General features: G+C 34.0%; 2 long non-coding RNA genes across 3 annotated transcripts in view; one reads left to right on the top strand and one right to left on the bottom strand.

The window, feature by feature from the left end:
• The first annotated feature begins 839 nt into the window (after positions 1-839).
• Positions 840-17,162, top strand: LOC138921496 (uncharacterized). The gene is made up of 5 exons (XR_011434131.1): positions 840-1,189; positions 2,083-2,184; positions 2,582-2,770; positions 14,868-15,031; positions 16,490-17,162. It is a non-coding gene; the product is annotated as an uncharacterized lncRNA (long non-coding RNA).
• Positions 17,163-18,241: 1,079 nt separating this feature from the next.
• The window catches only part of LOC138921495 (uncharacterized), a 40,840-nt gene continuing 39,601 nt past the window's right edge, over positions 18,242-19,480 (bottom strand). For both annotated transcript variants that reach the window (XR_011434120.1, XR_011434124.1), the window contains one exon: positions 18,242-18,546. This is a non-coding gene — a long non-coding RNA (uncharacterized lncRNA). The remainder of the gene's footprint in view (positions 18,547-19,480) is intronic.

Below are 19,480 nucleotides of genomic sequence, written 5' to 3'. Positions count from 1 at the left end.
TTTACATTTACTTGATCACCTTTTTGCCTTTGTTTCTGATAAGCTCTAATCTGTTTTGAATGAAGAGCATGCAGCCTATGGCTCACAAGTTATGTCGATTTTTATTTAGTGTTATCACACTTTTGGCATGCTTATGCCTAGGCTTGCCAAAATGCAGTATATTAACGTGTTTTCGCCTCCTTTTTCTAATTAGCAATAACGTGAAAATGTTGTTCAGTGAAAATGAGAGTGCTGCATATTTATTTTTACCTGCTGCTTCATTTCCCTGCTAGAATCTCCTGATTGACCCTCAGAGTTGTTGCATAGGATTTTATGGTCTCTGGTCCTAAATTAAACTTAGATTCATAGAATACTTTGTGTTTTCTATTTAAAGAAGACTTTAAAACCATGTTGTTTGCTTTTTATTTGTGACAGCATTCAAATTTTTGTATTTTTCTGTCTTCTGGGTCAGTGCTGCTTGGTAGAAGAAAGATCTCAGCCCTTTGCTCTAAAGCCAGATTATATTTTCATTTCTTTGGATCAAAATACATCAGGGAACTACTCCCCCTAAGTGAGAAGGGTCTTGAGAGCTAGACTTCAGTTTGTGATGGTTCATAAACTATCTTAGAAATCTCAAGAAGAGCACTCACCATCCACATAAAAACATATTTGGCTCCTAAAATACTTTGAAGTGCTAATAGGAATGAGGATTAAGTTATTTTGAAGGTGTACCATGTACTAGGCTCGGTGAGAGGAGCATCACATTATCTCACTTAATCCTCACACAAATGCTCAAAGGGAATAGGTATTTAACATTCCTATTTTGTAGATGCATAAACTGAGACTCAAGGCAGTTGTATAACTTGCTTGCCTAAATTAAAGTAATGAGAAAAGACCTATTTTTAGAAACCCTGTGTGTGTTTACAATCTCTATTCTTTTACCATGCTGTCTCCATATTTCTGTAAATTTCTTTATTTCCACAAATCATCTCGTCTTAAGTCAGTTAATTGCCGTCTTCTCTTGCTAATCTGCAGACTAAATAATTCAAACTATTTTACTGTGAGTCCTTTACAATGTAGATGCAGATAGTAGAAGAGCCTCGTGCTGCGCATGTGGGAAAAAGTGTGGATTTACCTGTGCTTCCACCTTCTGGAGAGTTAACGAGGTTGGAAATTGACTTGGTGGAAGATGATGTACATTCTTCTGCTGGTATACTCTATATGCGTATGATAATGTTCATGATCTCCTGTGCTTTCTTAAAAATTAAGAAAGTATATTTCTTTTGGCTACAACGATAAGGTCTAATATTTGTCTTATCATCATTTGTTTTATATATCTCACATTATTAGATGGTTAGAAAGATTTTCGCTTTCTCTTTTTGCCAAGGGGCGGTAATCAGAGTTGTGAGTTGTGTTTTATTCTTGCTCTTAATCATAACTTTTAACAATTTCATTTATGTAAAGCACTGATCAGAAATAATGCAAATTGCTCAAAGGTATTTCTATTCATGGATTTCTTATATATAAAATTTTGATCATTCTCACTATGGGAGAAGATAATGACAGATATTATCCAAAATCTGTTGGTATACTCTCTCAATTTGTGTTTATAAAAATAGTAATGCTGTCTTACATTCACATTGCATTTTTCAGTTTACTAAGTGTTTCCTGTGCATTAACTTATCTGATCCTCACGTTTACGTTTTCTTTCTTTTACACATATTTATCTTTTCAATTATATTTTACTCAGAGTATATTTAAAATTAACTTATAATTCCTAAGCACACAATTACCAGTGATGCAGGACAGTGTTTGGCAACATAGTTACTACTAGGGCAGGTTAGTTTATGATTGAAAATTCACCCATTTATCATATTCAGCTGAAGTCAAAATTCAGCAATTCATAATATTCTGCGAGTGGATAATTAAACACTGATTACTGTTCTTAAATAAGAATTGGAGTAAATTTACCTTTGTTATTGTTGTCTAAAGAAATACCTTCTCTTAAGAATGCTCTCAAAGTTCTGTGATATCGAAATTTTAGTTATTATACAACTCTATTATGAGGTGTCATCAAATCCTAACTTTGCTGTTTTTCTCTAGCAAATACTGCTTCAGACAAAAAGCTTCTAATCGTAATTGATACAGATATTCTGATGAATCATCTCAAATTTGCTAAAATTTTGAAGACAACAGAAATCACAGGTATTTATAAAACATTTACTGATTCTGATTTTCTTATTTGAGTTGATATTTTATATTAACAGTGATGTGGGGTTTTTTCCCCACGTATGTTTCCATTTCGGTATGCTATTAAGCACATATGTATTAAGCATAATCAGCTTAAGTAAAAAAAAAAAACAACAACAGAGCCTTCACAGGTTAACCCAGCAATCTAAACTTCTCTTGTTTGATATCGAATAGTATTTGTTTTTGTAACATTCTTTTGACACTTACATCTATTTTTAATTTTCATTTTTTATGTATTATCTCTTTGTTTAGGTTGTGAATTCCTTACTTTAAAAAACTTCAAATTCTCCTACAGCAGTTCAATTTAGTAATAAGTACTTGTTGACTTCTAAGAAATCTTTTCATTTTTCAGGCTTTGACAGACTTGTATTAATAATTCCCTGGGTTGTTGTGCAAGAGCTAGATTGTATGACGGCAGGAAAACTGCTAAAACATGCCCAGCACAAAGCCATACCTGCAGTTCATTTCATCAATGACAGTCTCAAAGATCAAGATCGAAAGCTATGGGGTCAGTCAATACAACTCGAATCTCAAAAACTTTGTAAGTATTGTTCTCTCACGGTCCTTCCTGATTAAGATTTGTTTGGGTGCTGACTCGTTGGAGGGAAATGGTGCAGAACTTCTAAGAAACTTATAACAATTGGAATGTGAAATGCAGAACACAGTGATCGTTTGGGGTATTCTATTAGGCTTTGGTTTTGGGGGTCTTTGATTTTTCTTTTTCTTTTTCTCCTAGACCACCTTAGGTTATGTGTGTATTTCACAGATAGTGACAACATAGTTCTAACGTATAGTTGTCTATATTACAGTACTTTGAATTCCTTTTGTAAAGATCATTGTTGAGTGATGAGGCCAGTAAGTGATCTGGGTTTCTAGTCTGTCACTGTATGCAGTTAGTATGATGCAGAAGCAGGCACTGTTTTCCTCTCGTCTGTCAGAATCTATAGTAAGCAGGTGTTCTTATAATAAAGGTCTATAGATTTCCTCCTAATTTTTTTTTTCTGTATTAGTTTCTTTTATGTCATTTTTAAATCACTCTAGTCTTAGAACCAAGTATGTTTTTTATGTTTTATATAACTTTTTAGAAAAAAATCTGTGTGTAGAGCAACACTGTTATATACACGTGTAGAGGATTTATTTCATGCTTCAAAAATTTGTTTCTTCCCAACTCAGAATTATTTGTATATGTAGATTCACATTATTTTAAATATCATGGATTTATGTTATTTACTGTACCCATATTTCACTATAAGACATGAAAGACTTTGTCCAAAACTGAATCTAATCATGATATTAATCCTGAGAAGCCTTTTGGCACAGCTATTTAGTCTTAACTCTTTGAGGAAAAAAGGCTTCCACCATCCATTCATTCATTCCCTTTGCAAATATTTATTAGCTCTTGGTATATCCCAGATACAGTGCTTATGCATTTTGAGAAGTAAGTTCGTATGATGTTTCAGAGCTTTTAAAGGAAAACCATGAGTAAATATGACTTATTAGAATCAATAAAATGTTAAAATATTTAAACACATTGTATTAAATTGGACATCTTAGTCTTTTTTTTTACTTTTCTTTATGAAAAATTTCAAATGCAGAAGAGAATAATATAATGAATCCCTATGTACCTATCACTTGTTTTCCACATTTTGCTATTGTTTATTTTCTCATTTTCTTTTCTACTTCTCCCCCAACTCCTGGAACTCCTGCAGTAGTTTGAATCAAACCCCAGATAACATATCATATCATTTTTACCCATAAATACTTTGGTATGTGTTACTAACATATAAGACTTTTTATTTTATTATTATTTTCTTGTTGCTTTTTCTCCCCAAATCCCCCCAGTACATAGTTGTGTATTTTAGTTGTGGGTCCTTCTAGTTGTGGCATGTGGGACGCTCCCTCAACATGGCCTGACCAGTGGCCATGTCCACGCCTAGGATCTGAACCGGTGAAACCCTAGGCCACTGAAGTGGAGCACGCAAACTTAACCACTCAACCATGGGGCCGGCCCCAAGACTTTTTATTTTAAACAGCCACACAGTTAACAAAACTAATCCCTGATCTAAGCTATCATTTTGGTAAAGCCCCAGTCCTTATAAGCGGTGGGAATTTTTCTTACTCTTAATATTTTATTGTTTTTAGTTTGTTGATGCAAAATGCATTTTATTATATAATGATATAGATATTAATGATAATTATAGATAACACTTATATGACCATTATTCTCCAGACCCTTTTCCAAGTGCTTTACAGCTAATATCTCATTCAAACCTTATAGTACTTGTGGAAGATAATTTTATTAGCCCCATTTTTTTTTTTTGAGGAAGACTGGCCCTGAGCTAATAACCTCCAGATCAAAAAGTGGTTGTGAAGATTGGTTAATATGTTACATTATAGTCCTTGATTGCTCATGGCCTGCAGTAGGTGATAATTCTCTCATGTCTTCATTATATGAAAAGCTTATGCAGGTTGATTGGAATATGTAAACTTCTCTTCCCCTAAATGGACAAAGATTATTAATGGGTAATTCACAAAAGAAGAAATACAACTAGTCAGCCCATTGTTTGCTGCAAATATGTTCCTGTTTGTTGTTTTTAATATTATTAATTTCCCATGTATAAAAATTTTTATTTTGTAGCTTTCACTTTTTCCTTTTTTTTTTTTTTATTGCTTCTAAGTTTAGAAAGTTCCTCCTTCTCAGCAGCTGCTGGGAATACTTACAGTGCTTCAGGGCTTTAGGAATATGAGTTAGTAACTTTCAGGAGAGCAATTTATCAGTGTGGATCAAGAAGCCTAAAGATATAATTCTCTTTCTAGAAATGTATCCTAAAGAAATAGAGATGCTCACAGTGATTTATATAAATAGTGTTCACCACAGCGTTATTTATATAGCAAAAAATTTGAAACAATGTAACAATTGGAGAAGTTATATACGATGCTATAGCCATATGAGGGAATACTATATTTTGAAAAATGTTAATCAAATGTAATATTAAACAAAATACGATTTAAAAGAATATAAAGTACAACTCCAAATTTGTTAGATTATGCATATATACTTAGTGAATGTTGGTTATATTTAGCTGATGAATTATGAGTTATTTTAATTTTCTTTATATTTTCTGAATTTTCCTGATTTTCTATAGTTATTTTATTTTTATAATAAGGTAAAAATAATTAAAGGCAAAAATAAAGTTATATGCCACCTCCCCTACCAGACGTTTGTTCCATCATTTTTATGTTTTCTTTTATTATATTTTTTGTTGATTCATTTATTTGCCAAATATTTGTGCCAATGCTGTTGTAAGTGTTGGGGCTGCAGCAGTGAATGAAACACACACAGCCTGCTGCTGAGAGGCTTAAATTCTATTTAGTATTAAAAATCATATTAACTGTAGTTTATACAGAATTTGTTTTAGTGTTGTATGTCAGTATAGGTCATTGCTGTTGAGGTGCCATTTAAGCTGACTCTTAGTAAGTATATATAACTTAAAAAGCACATGCTGTTGCCATATGTTGGGCCAAGTGCTTCATATCAATTTCCTCCTTTAAACCTCCTGGTTAAGCAGTTTGCCCAAGGTTATACGTCTGGTAAGTGAGAAAGCAGGGATTCAAACCCAGATTCGTCTGTTTCCAGAGACTTTGTTTTGTTCACTTTTGAATAGTACCTGAGCAGATGCTCAAAAATATTTGTTCAATAAATACTTCATGACTATTCTTGCAGTTTTAAGTGTCTTTTCCAACCCCATGTATCCTAAAAACGTCTTTTAAGTTGAGATAGCTTTAAGCATGATGTAATCGCCTAATTTACTTATAATCTCTAAGTGACTGAACTGAGACTAGAATTCATAGCATTTGGTTTCTAGTATGGCACTTAACTTGCTGATTATGTTTCTTTCCTTTGTGTTCCTGAATAGGCATATCTTATTCCATTTTAGCAGTAAACTAACCACTTTGTTAAACCCATGACTATATGCTACTGAATTCTAGATCTAGAATTTTCATGGCATTATTTTACTGTGTCTTACCTTCCTCTTTTTATTTAAAAAGTTTTCTTTCTTTTAGATGTTTTTGATTTGTAAATACAGCCTAGATTGTTCATATAGTATCTGGATTTTTTTTTCCTTTTTCTCCCCAAAGCCCCCTGGCACATAGTTGCACATTCTTCGTTGTGGGTCGTTCTGGTTGTGGCATGTGGGACGCTGCCTCAGCGTGGCTTGATGAGCAGTGCCATGTCCGCGCCCAGGATTCGAACCAACGAAACACTGGGCCACCTGCAGCGGAGCACGCGAACTTAACCACTCGGCCACGGGGCCAGCCCCAGTATCTGGAATTTTAGTGTGCTGATTGATTGTTGCTTTTGTTAAATTTGCAGATGGATTGAGTGACGAGAACAATGATGATTGAGTATTAAAATGCTGTCTTCAGTACCAGGAATTATTCCCTTGTTCTCTTGTTATTCTGTGCATGTGAGTTTCATAGTCATTTTACTCTTTTGTTTTAATAGCAACTTATCCCAAAGAATTTTTAAAAATCATACTGTATCCACCATACCAAGGATCTGAAACATGCATAATTTTCTAAATCTGCCGGTAAGCATATTCAGTTATATCTCACATTCTTATAATGTGTAAGCTATAGAAGAATGAGATTTGAATCTCATGAAATTTCATTTCAATTTAATTTGTATGATATTTAGAAGACTTTTGAAAAAGCAGGGGAAAGTCAATTTAATATCCCAGTAAAGTAGTTCAGAAATAAAAATCTGACATTTTTTGGTCATGAGGCAAGAAGCTTATTTAATCGACTAATTAGTTTGTTGGGGAGGGTAGGTTATGTAACACTTATGTCCTGGGTGCCTGTTATGGGGTTGGAGTTGGAGTCCTGGGTCTGCCACTTATCAGCTTTGTGACCTTGGAAAGTTGCTTCACTTAGTTTTCTTACGTGTAAAATATAGGGAGAATAATAATACTTGCCTCGTGAGGTTATTGTGAGTATTTAGAGAAAAAAATATATATATATATATAAAGGACTTAAAGTTGTGCCTAGTACATCAGATGCTCTCTATAAGAGTTTTTCCTCCTCCTTCCTTCCTCCTCCTTCCTTTCTTCCGTTCCCAAGTGATATTTTCATAACTTAATTCTAAGGTAAAACTAACAATGTTAAGCAAAATTGTATTCATCATATGTGAGAAAAAGCTCTGAAGGAACCAAGCAGAGCAATTTTAATTTGCAGCTTTAGTCTGAATTTTATTCACTGCAAAATGGGAGTTTTACAATTTCATGATTGTGCCTGAATTCTCTGTGAAATGGAGTGATTATAGAAATGAAGAGCCCTAAGATTTTTCTTGTAAGGGGGCTTGGTCAGTTATCATTTTAGCTGTCTTCAAAGATGTTATTCATTTTGGCATTAAATGAAATATTAGAGATTTCTATCTCTAGGTTTTAAATTTTTTTTGATGAAGGACATAATATATCGTTTTGGAGTTTGTTCAAGGCTGAAATAGAACTAGTAATATGTTGATCAGTTTGAATTTGAGATAAGCTAGATTTGAGAGATAATTGCTATGTAATTTTTTTAAAGTTCAACTTAGAATGAAAATTAAATTGAAGAGACTTTATCAACTCTCCATTATTTCTGCAATCAGTGTTTTGGGATTAACAGATGTAACATTTTGTAGTGAAATGAACATTTGTAATCAAACCTTACTTTTTAAAAAAAATTATTTTATTGAGGTCATATTGGCTTATAATATTGTGCAAATTTCAGATGTAGTTTATTATGTGGGGCCAGCCCAGAGGTGTAGTGGTTAAGTTTGTGTGCTCTGTGGCCTGGGTTTCATAGGTTTGGATCCCAGGTGTGGACCTACACACCACTGTAGCAGCCTCCCATGTACAAAATAGAGGAAGATTGACACAGATATTAGATCAGGTGCAATCTTTCTCTCACACACACACACACAAATACATTATTATATATCAGTTTCTATATAGACTGCATCATGTATACCACCAATAGTCTAGTTTTTATCTGTCACCACACATATGTGTCCATTTACCCCTTTCACCCTCCCCGAATCCCCTTCTCTGGTAACCTCCAATCTGTTATCCTTATCCATGCGTCACACCTTACTTTTCATTCTGGCGTTAGCATGCTCCACATGAGCCTGTTTTTATTTTTATTTTTTCCTATAAAGGGTGATAGTCATGCCTACTGTGTAAGTCACACCTCCTTATTATAAGGATACATTTATATTGCTTAAATGGATGATGAAGATGATAATTAATATTAATTGATAATGATAGTAAAGGAGAACCCTTCTATCATACTATATACTATACCTCATTCTAAGTGCTCTACTTACATTTACAATCCTAAATATGGGCCAGCAACCCCTTGTTAGTAACTTCAGTCCATATCTCTCTTCTAAACTCTAGACTAGTACATTCATCTACTTATTTGATATCTCTACTTGGATGTCTCACAGACATCTGGGACGTACTGTCTCCAGAAACGAACTCCTGATCTTTCCTTCTAAACTGTTTCCATCTGAACAAAAAGTCCCACCTTCCACCCATTTGCTAAAGCCAGAAAACTCGGAGTCATTTTTGATACCTGGCTTCCCCTCATAATCTATATCCAGTCAATTCGCGAGTCTTGTATGGTCTTTTCTTTATCTCCCCTGCCACCATCCTATGTCAAGCCATGTTATTTTTCCTCTTTTCTTCCTTTTCTACTCTAAGATTAATTATGCTCTCTACTTCTACACTAGCTCTCCTTCATTTACTCTTCAAAAAGTAATAATGGTATTTTTAAATTTTTAATTTAAAAAATTTCATTATGGAGAATTTCAACATATTCAAAATGAAAGAGAGCTGATAAACTCCAAAGTACCCAGCTGCAACAATTACCGTAATTCTGCCGTCTTCTATCTATATTTCCATCCACTCTCTGTTCCCCATATGGTTATCTTCATACAGTTCTTTTTTTTTTTTTGAGGAAGAACATACAATATTAAAATGCACAAATCTTAACTCTACAATGTTGACAGTGGGTACACTGGTGTAGCCTGCATCCTCCTTGATATATAGAACACTTCCATTGCCCCTTTGTGCTCTTTTTCTGGTTTCTAAAGGTGGAAGCTTAAGTCATTTATTTGAGACTGCTGTAGATTTCTTTTTAAGCACTGCTTTAGCTGCATCCCACAAATTTTGATATGTTGTTTGTTTATTTTTATTCAATTCAATATCCTTTATAACTTCCCTTATGATTTCCTTTTTGACCCATAGGTCATTTAGATGTTTGCTGCTTAATTCCAAATATTTGCAATTTTTCCAGTTATCTTTTTGTTATTTATCTGTACTTTAATTCTGCTATGGCTTGAAAACATAATTTATAGGATTTCTATTCTTTTAAATTTGTTAAAGTTTGTTTTATGGCCAAGAATATGGTCTACGTTGGTGAATGTTTTATGTGCACTTAAAAAGAATGTATATTCTGCTCTTGTGGGTGGAGTATTCTATAAACTTCCATTAGGTCAAGTTGGTTGATAGTGTTGTTTGGGTCTTCTATAACTTTTCTGATTATCTGTCTACTTATTCTACGATTACTGAGAGAAGAGTATGGAAATCTCCAACTATAATTGTGGATTTGTTTACTTCTCTTTTCAGTTCTATTTGTTTTACTTCATATATTATGAAACTCTGTAGTAAGATGGATACAAATTTAGGATTATTTAGGATTCTCTTCTTGGAGAATTTACCCCTTTCTCATTATATAATATCTCTCTTTGTTTCTGACAATATTCCTGGTTCTGAAGTCTCCTTTGTTTAGTGTTAAGATCACTATTCCAGTTTTGTTTTGGTTAGTATTTATGTGGTATATCTTTTTCCATCTATTTACATCTATTTACTATCTGAGTCTTTAGTTTTTTTGAGGATGGCATAGAGTTGGTACTTTTGTCCAAGCTGACAATTTTTGTCTTTTAATTGATGAGTTTATATCATTGATTTATTTGGTTGGATCAAAATCTACCATTTTGCTAATTATTTTCTATTTGTTTCATCTGCTCTTTTCTTCTCTTTTTCTTTCTTAGGTTATTTTTTATGGTGCCATTTTATCTCCATTATTGATTTATTTATACCTTTTTGAAAAAACTTTTTAATGGTTTCCCTAGTGTTTCCAATATACGTCTTTATTTGATCCAAGCCTACTTTCAAATAATATTATATTGCTTCACATGAGGTGTAAGGATCTTATAACAGTATATTCCCAATTTCTTTCTCTCATGCTTTGTGATGTCATTGTCATATATTTTACCTTTATGAAATAATAAACACATAGTACTTTGCTACTATTTTTGCTTCAGTCATTTACTGTTTAAAGCATTTAAAAATAAAAAAATGAATATTTTAATCTTTCATTCCATTTTTAGCACTTTTCATTGCTTTTTATAGATTCAGGTTTTTGTCTGGTATCATATTCTTTCTGCCTAAACAACTTTCTTTGACATGTGTAAGTTTGTTGGCAATGAATTTTCTAGTTTTGTTTGCCTGATAATGTCATTATTTATTATTTATTTTTGAAAGGTATTTTTGCTGGATATGCAATTCTGGGTTGACTTTTTTTTCTTCTGGTATTTCAAAGATGTCACTCCATTTTCTTCTAGCTTGTGTGGTTTCTGATGAGAAGTCTGCTATAATTGTTTTGATTCCTCTTTATATAATGTGTCTTTTTTCCCTCTCATTGTTTTCAGGATTTTTTTCTTTGTCTTTTGCTTTTTTAGCAGTTTGTTTTAGCAGTTTTTAGCAGATGTGCCCAGGTGTGTGTTTGTGTATGTGGGGGCAGGGTAGAGAAGAGGGAAGTTATGCTGTTTGATGTTCTCTGAGCTTCTTGGATCTGTAGTTTGGTGCCTGTCTTTAGTTTTGAAAAATTCTTAGTCGTTATTTCTTCAGATATTTCTTCTGCTCCATTCCCTCTTTTGTCCTCTGTTATTACAGAATTACATTGTAGTAGCCAGCCTCCAAGATCACCCCAATGATCTCTGCCTCTTAGTATTAAAGCCTATGTGTAGTCCCCTCCTCCACCATACCAGGCTCAGTTGACTGCATAATAAAGAGCAGGCATCAGAACTGATAATGTTACTTCTGCGATTAGGTTATAAAAGACTGGGACTTCCTTCTTGGTCACTCTCTTTCTTCCTCTCTCTCTTGGATCACTTCTTCTGGGGAAGCAGGCTGCCATGATGTGAGCAGCCCTCTGGAGAGGCCCACATAGTGAGAAACTGAAGCCTCCAGCCAAGAACCAGTGAGGGCCTGAGGCCTGCCAACAGCCACATGAATGAGTGCCAACTAACCTTGAAATGGCTGCAACCCTAGGCAATACCATGCTCCTGCCTTGTGAGAGAACTTGAGCCAGAACCATCCAGTCAGGTTGCTCCTAGATTCCTGACTCTTAGGAGCTGTGAGAGAATAAATGCTTGTTTTAAGTTGCTAAGTTTTGGGATAACTTGTTACACAGCAGTAGATAACTAATACATGTGTGTATGTTAGACTGTTTGATGTTGTCCCACAGCTCTGGGTTTTTTTTTTAACCTTTTAGTCTCTTTTTGTTTCAGTTTGGGTAATTTCTGTTGACTTGTCTTCAAATTTGTTTTTCTTTCCTCACGTATTTCAAGTCTGCTGAGGAGCCTGTCAAAGGCATTCTTCATTTCTGATAACTGCTTTTTTTTTAATTGCTAGCCACTTCCATTTGATTCTTATAATTTTCATCTGTGCGGAAACTGCCCATTTGATTTTGCATGCTATTTACCTTTTCCATTAACTTTTCCATATCCTTTAGCATATTAATCAAAATTATTTTAAATTCCCAATCAGATACCTTCAACATCTGTGTCATATCAGAATCTGGTTCTGTTGATTGCTTCATCTCTTGGCAGTGTGTTGTTTTTTCTAGGCAGAATTTATGTGCAGCTTTTAGGGCTCACCTACTCTGTGGTTTCCTCCCTTCTTCAGTTTCGCCTTTAACTTTCTATCTGCCCTGGCCAGTCCTGAACATTGTCTTCTGACATTTCAAGCCACTAAGACTGTGGCTTTCTGTCATAAGCCGTTGATGAATTGGGGAATGCCCTCAGGCGAAAAGATAGAAACTTCTTGTTTTCACCAGTGTAGTGTCTGTCTTGAGGGTAGACCCTCTTCTAGCTTCTGCCTACATTTTAGTGCTCTCGAGAGCCTTCAGATAGTTTTCTGTTGTTGTTCAGATTTTCTAATTCTCATCTGTGGGAAAGTTAGTCTGATCAAGCTGTTCTGCCATTAACAAAAGCCGGAAGCCTGCTGGACTCCAGAATAACAATTTAACAGACACAGATGTGATCATGTCACTTCCCCATTGAAGCCCTTAAAAATGTCTTTGCATTTGTTAAGGTCCTTGCCTTTCTCTCTAGCCACGTAAATTGGTCTCCTGCACTATGCTCTAATTATACCGACTTCTTTCTGCAAATAGCAAATTTACACCATTTGTCTTATGCTCCCTCAGACTAAATTTGTAATTGCCTGCCCTGTGTAAATTATTTCTCTTACTGTGGCTCTCTATTTATTTCTTTTTGGATGATCGTATTCTTGTGTTCAAATCTGGCTTCCACGTACCAGGTATAACTTTGGACAAGTTACTTAAACTTTTTACACCTCAGGTTCTCATCTGTGAAATGGCGATAAGATTAGTACCACTCCCACCTAGGAGGTTTGTTGTGAGAATTAAATGGATTGATATGTGTAAAGTGCTTAGAACAGTGCCTGGTACCAGGAAAACTTTTGATATATAATAATTATTATTATCCTCAAAAACTCATATGATGTGCCTCTGCTATGTGTTAATTCCTTTATCTTTTCTGTTAAAAAAATTGCTATCCTTTGTTAATATGTATGCTGAGAATCACCAACCTCTGATTAGATCCCATGTATTTTGAGTTGCTGTGTGATTTATCTTACAAAAAATAAAATATTTTTTACTCCTAACCTCAACCTTAGGTATGATAGAAATTTAAGAAACAAAGGCCTAATAAGTGGTGTGAAGTCACTCAGTAAAGAATAATTGAGTGCAGAGTTGTTAAACTTATCTCTGAACACAGATGTATGTCATCAGCCCTGTATATCTAAGCAACAATTGAAAGCAGGTAGTATTCTTACTACAAATAATTAGAAATATATCTTATTTTATATACTAAGATTATTGATAACAATTGGAATTAATAGTAAATTTTCATCTTGTACATTTAAAATAACATTGTTTGGAATATTTGCTGGCACATAAATGGTAGAAATAAATGAATGCTATAATGGTAATCCAAAAGAAAACATAATTAACATTATTGCCTTCTACATACACTTTTACAAATTAATTTGAATTTTTGTCTGCACACTCACATTTTTACATATTTATAATCACTGTATGCATGCTATTTTGTACCTTGAAGAGTATGGCTTTTAAATTAATAGTAGCTACAGGAAATATTCATTTGAGGTGGAGAGAATTTTTTTGTTTCTTTCTACAATTAGCCTTATATTCATAACCTTCTATTAATACAGTAAAAACTCAGTAATAGAGAAACTTGAGGGACTCTAGTAATAATTATTTTTTAATTTTAAACTAATACTTAAAAAAGCTAAAGGCCATACTGTTGTTTAATCTCTTTTTCTTGACCAGAATAATCTGTTCTATAGCTTGTTATTTGATGGTATATTATATTAAATCTGACATAATTTAAAAATACATCCCACCTTTTTCCTCTGTGGGGAGTGTAATTATTGAAATCTCTAATATTGTATGTACCTTTTACATATAATTATAGAAAAATTCATATGTACACATGCTACTTTTTTGACCTTTTTGGTAATAAAATTTCTTTTGTCATAAAATTCAAAATGGCATTTATTAGAGGTAACAGGATATTCCAGTGTATGGTTTTTCAGGGGTCACATACTTTCAGTTTGCCCATTATATGACTGTCATTTTTAATCCTTAGTTTGTATGTCTAGAGATAAACCACTTAATATTTTGAATTTTCCAATAAAGAAATTGCAGTTCTTTTCAGGTATCAAAATAGTAATGTTAATGAAATGATATTAATTAAAATAATAAAAGCTCATTTTAAAAGGAGAGGGTGTAAAGGCAGTTAAGCTGGAGATTTTGGTGCTTTCATAACATATTTCATCCTTCTTGATGTGAGCAGCAATTGGAAAAATATACTATTTTTGGAAGCAAAACATTTTGATCCATAGTTCTTGGTTTTCTATTATAAATATATGTAAAGCATTTTTTGAATTTTTCCTTTTTTGGAAAATAAAAATAAAATTGTAGTTAAAATATCACACTCATTTCTTAAATTTCTATTTTAGTAAAAATATTTAGTTGCCTTTTGTCAAAAAGATAAAGCATTGGCTAACATAGTATATTTATCTTGCATCTAAAACAAGTATACTAGAGATACATGTTTCTAAAGAAAGTATAGGTTTGTTTTCCAAGTAATTCAAATACTAATTATATACATAAAGTATTTATTAATTATGGCTTAATACTAACTGTATATGTGAAATGTTTACTATTCGTGTCCTAAATAAAGCCTGTAACTGGTTTTTTTAAAGAAGCAGCACCTTTGGAAGAGAGCTATGAGGAAGAATCTACAAATTCTGGACTACTCATTCTACTTGAAAGCATCATATCTGACCTTGAAAAATCTCTTGGAACAACTTTATCTTCAATATTAGAAACAGAAATGAAAATTGCTTTTGGAAACCTTTGGATGGAGGTGATTATTTCAACCCTAATAGTTGAAAATTTCTCTTTTATTGCTAAAGATTTGTTACCTTACTTTAAGAAATATTTCTTGTATAAAATGTGTAAGCTTCATTGAACTAATCTATATAATATTATGGTTTTTTTTTGAAGTTTTTGAAAATACTTTTTGAAAATTAATTGATGGACATTTCCTAAAGACCAGGACTATATTTTATTCATTTTTTCAGTGAACAAATATTTATTGTGAATCTCCTAGTGTCAAACACCTTGCCTCATGGAGCTGAAGTTGAATTCAGAAAAATTTCTCTCATATGTGAGTCAAAATGTCTTGTATAGGGAATTCCCCTAGCAATATGTATTCAAAGAAGTATATATTTTGGCTTATGTCATGTAAATATGAGAATCAGAGTATAAATTTGATCTTATTAGCAAGATATCTTGAATTTTCTTTAGACTCACATCTTTTCTGCAATCAGTAAAACACAGCATTTGGCAATAGTGGCCTTTTTAGTTTAGTTTAAGGTTTGTTTGCTGTTGACATTTATAGCTGGGAGAAACATTATTCCCCATCAACTATAGACTGTATCTATTCCAGATGTTCACGGAGATGCTAATGTTTGCCAATATGATGTGTTTGCTGCTTGGTTATTATCAAGTGTTGAACCAAGATGAAGAATGATCAGATGCTTCTAGGAGGGTTGACATAAATTAGATATTTCCTAATAGAGTCTAGGAAAATCATTGCATGTGAATGCTTCCAAAAAGGCCATGCTGACGTCTTGAGGTACTAAGTGATCAATCTTTTTTTTTTTTGAAAGATTTTATTTTTTTCCTTTTTCTCCCCAAAGTCCCCCAGTACATAGTTGTATATTCTTAGTTTTGGGTCCTTCTAGTTGTGGCACGTGGGATTCCGCCTCAGCGTGGCTTGATGAGCAGTGCCATGTCCGCGCCCAGGATTCGAACTCACGAAACACTGGGCTGCCTGCAGCGGAGCGGGAGAACTTAACCACTTGGCCACGGGGCCAGCCCCTCAGTCTCTTTTTATACATGTCTTTGCAAGAGTGTAGCAAGTGTCGAGCATAGTTGACAACTTTTTCTATATAGATTTTTTCCAATTATATGAAATAACTAGACTGATTTCCTCAAAGAAATGACTGTGTTGAAAAGTAGATTGATGCCCTTTGCTGGTTAAAACTATGCTTTTTCCAATTAGAACTGTGCTTGCTTTTCACACATATAGTTTCTGAAACTATAAGGACTAATACAAATATGAATTTTACAAAAGCAATTTGCAATGGAATTAGCCTTTAAGTTTATGATTGACTTTAATAAAACATCTTTTTAGTTTAAAAAGAATTTAACTATATTTTGCCCAAAAATGTATGTAGGAATTCCTGAATAGGTACTTTTTAATAATAGGAATAATAAATAAATCAATAGATGCTATTTTTTTCTAAATACTTTTTAGATGCTGTACTTGAAACCACCATGGACTCTAATACATTTGTTACAGTGCTTTAGAAAACATTGGTTGGCTATATTTGGATTAGTTATGGAAAAGAACTTGCTTTTAACCATTGAGAGCCTATATGAAAATCTCTACAAAGGTATGAATCTTTTATTTTGTATTTAGCAGTGTTGTGTTAAAGTGAGACTAGGAGATATATTCCATGGGATGTGAAGATGAATTAATAAAAAATTTGTCATTTACTTCTTAATTATTCATTTTTAATTCTAATTTCTAATAGGAATTTGTGACAGCTGGTTGAACAGAGCTTATGACTCTTAATGGTATCATTGTTGATGTTACTGGATGTTGTGAATATATAATTTTTAATAATGTTTAAAACTTTTTAAACCATATTTTACAGTTTATTCAGATATACAAATAGAATTATTTAGATTTTTTTTAATTTCTCATTAGGTTTAACATGCAAACTCTGACCACATTTCATGTACTAATTTTAAAAATAATGTATCAAGGTTTCTATCTAAGCTGTAGGGATAAGGAATAGGAAAGCTTTGGCTGTGGTGCGTAGTGAATTTTAGAACCACCAAAGACTATATTCCAGCACTTAGTTGGTGGCTTTTAAAGTACGTGGTACAGAACCTCTCGCAGCACCTCTGGAGTTGCCACAGACTGGAGGAGGAAAGGTTGGTGAATGGGGAGCCTGGTAAGTGGCCTCTGGCCCTCAACTCCGACTTTAGTCATGCAGCTTCCTTTTATCTGTTTATCTTTGGAAATTCCATGTAAGATTTGAAAAAGAAAGTTTCTCTGCTAAGAAGAAAAAGATGTGAAAAGCACTGATCTAATGTTATTAAAGCCCATTGTTGTATGATGAAGAAAACTAGCCCTGAGAGGGTAAGTGATTTATCCAGAGTCAAACAGGTATGTATTGCTGTACCTTTAAAAAGCAAAGTGTAGGGGCCAGCCCCGTGGCGTGGCGCAGTGGTTAAGTTCACAAGTTCCACTTTGGCCACCCGGGCTTTGCCAGTTCAGATTCCAGGTGCCGGTTCGGATCCCGGGTACAGACATGGCACCGCTTGGCAAGCCATGCTGTGGCAGGCATCCCACATGTAAAGTGGAGGAAGATGGACACGGATCTTAGCTCAGGGCCAGTCTTCCTCAGCAAAAAGAGGAGGATTGGCAGCAGATGTTAGCTCAGGGCTAATCTTCCTCAAAAAACAAACAAATAAAAAGCAAAGTGTAACCATTACTAGGATGTTCAGTTCTTGATTTTTTTGAACTCCTAACATGAAGTGATCTATTTATTCTATGTATTACTTTATTTATTACTTATATCCTGTCAACTTTTAAAAAGTAACTGTGAGTATGAGGGCTATTAAATAACAATCTGATTACAAGAGGGTTTAAGTTAGGTTTAAAGGCACAAGAGCCAGGTAATAAAGAATCAGAAAGATAGCTTTACCGTAAAACATATGCAAACAATTATTGCATCACTTGAATACAGATTTGAACACTCAGCTTCCTGGAAGCTAAGACAGAACAAAAGCAAAAACGTATTCTATAGTAGGTATACCAGTTCTCTCTCTCTTTCCCCTGAAGTGTAAACTCTTTGAAAATTTTTATATTTTTAAAAATTCCTCCAGGGGATTTAAAGCTCCTAATTAGCGACTTATGACTTATACGTGGTAGATGTTGCATGAATGTCTCTTTTTAAAAGTTACCAATTTTTAAAATAAAGATACTTTCCAGGCATTGTCTTTAACTTATGGAACTTATTTATTAGGGGTATTATTATTTAAGGGACATGGAACAACCTACTGGACATGTCTTCAAAGCAGTTTTACAAGATATATAGAAACACTTTTCATATCTTTTACTAGGGGCATAATTTAGTGGAGTCTCTCAAAAGAGAAAATCCATAAACCGTGTATGATCTTGAACGAGATTTGGTTTCAAACAGAGGGTATCTGGTTGCCATCTTCCATCTGTCTGTTTTCCAGCGGTGGGCCGTGTTTCACTCTTACACGCAGCTCAGAGGTAGTGGGCAGCAGCTCTAACTGGCAGTAGGGAGAGAAGTGAAAAGATGGTGACTTTTGCTTCTGCTAAAAAGTCATTTTTGGAATCATTGTGTGTGTAATTTATTGACCCTTGGTCTAGAAGAATCTGATGCCTAATGTTTACTGACTTGTGAAGAATACATAATAGAAGTACAAAAGTGCCTTCTGCTCCAAAATAATTTTGAATTGGAAAAATCACAGTTTATGATTTTGTTTAATATCTTTTTTTTTCTTTAAAGATTTTATTTTTTCCTTTTTCTCCCCAAAGCCCCCCGGTACATAGTTGTGTATTCTTCGTTGTGGGTTCTTCTAGTTGTGGCATGTGGGACGCTGCCTCAGTGTGGTCTGATGAGCAGTGCCATGTCCGCGCCCAGGATTCGAACCAACGAAACACCGGGCCGCCTGCTGCGGAGTGCGCAAACTTAACCACTCCGCCACGGGGCCAGCCCCTTGTTTAATATCTTTTAATAGTATCCTCAGCTGTTGAGTTATGCATATGTGTTTAACTTCAGTATAGCAAACTCGTATCCTTAGATCCATTCATAGAAAATTGTATGGAAAATGACTAATAGTTTTTTCTGGCTTTGTTATCTATATTTACTTTAATCTAAATAATTATTGACCTATATAAGCATTAAACTGTTTAAACCGTGTAGATTTCTTTACGTTGTGTCTAAGTACTGAATTTATGTTTATTTCCCTTTTGCCCAAATCTTAGTAAAGGATTTTTGTATGACAGAAGTCAAATGATTGATTCAAGAATGTAAGCCCTCCTGAACACTGACTGCCTTGGAGAAGCACCCTTAAAAGAAGTTGTGTCCAGTTTCTCCTCCTCAGGAGACTTACTGGATTCATCTAGTCTACATGCTGTCCTATGTGTAGCATCTCTCATCTCTCTTTTCCCACAGGAATTTAAACTCATTGATTTAAAAAA

This window comes from Equus caballus, chromosome 30 (assembly GCF_041296265.1).
Source record: "Equus caballus isolate H_3958 breed thoroughbred chromosome 30, TB-T2T, whole genome shotgun sequence".
NCBI lineage: Eukaryota > Metazoa > Chordata > Mammalia > Perissodactyla > Equidae > Equus > Equus caballus.
Note: the sequence above shows the minus strand (reverse complement) of the source record. Positions and strands in the feature narration are given on the sequence as shown.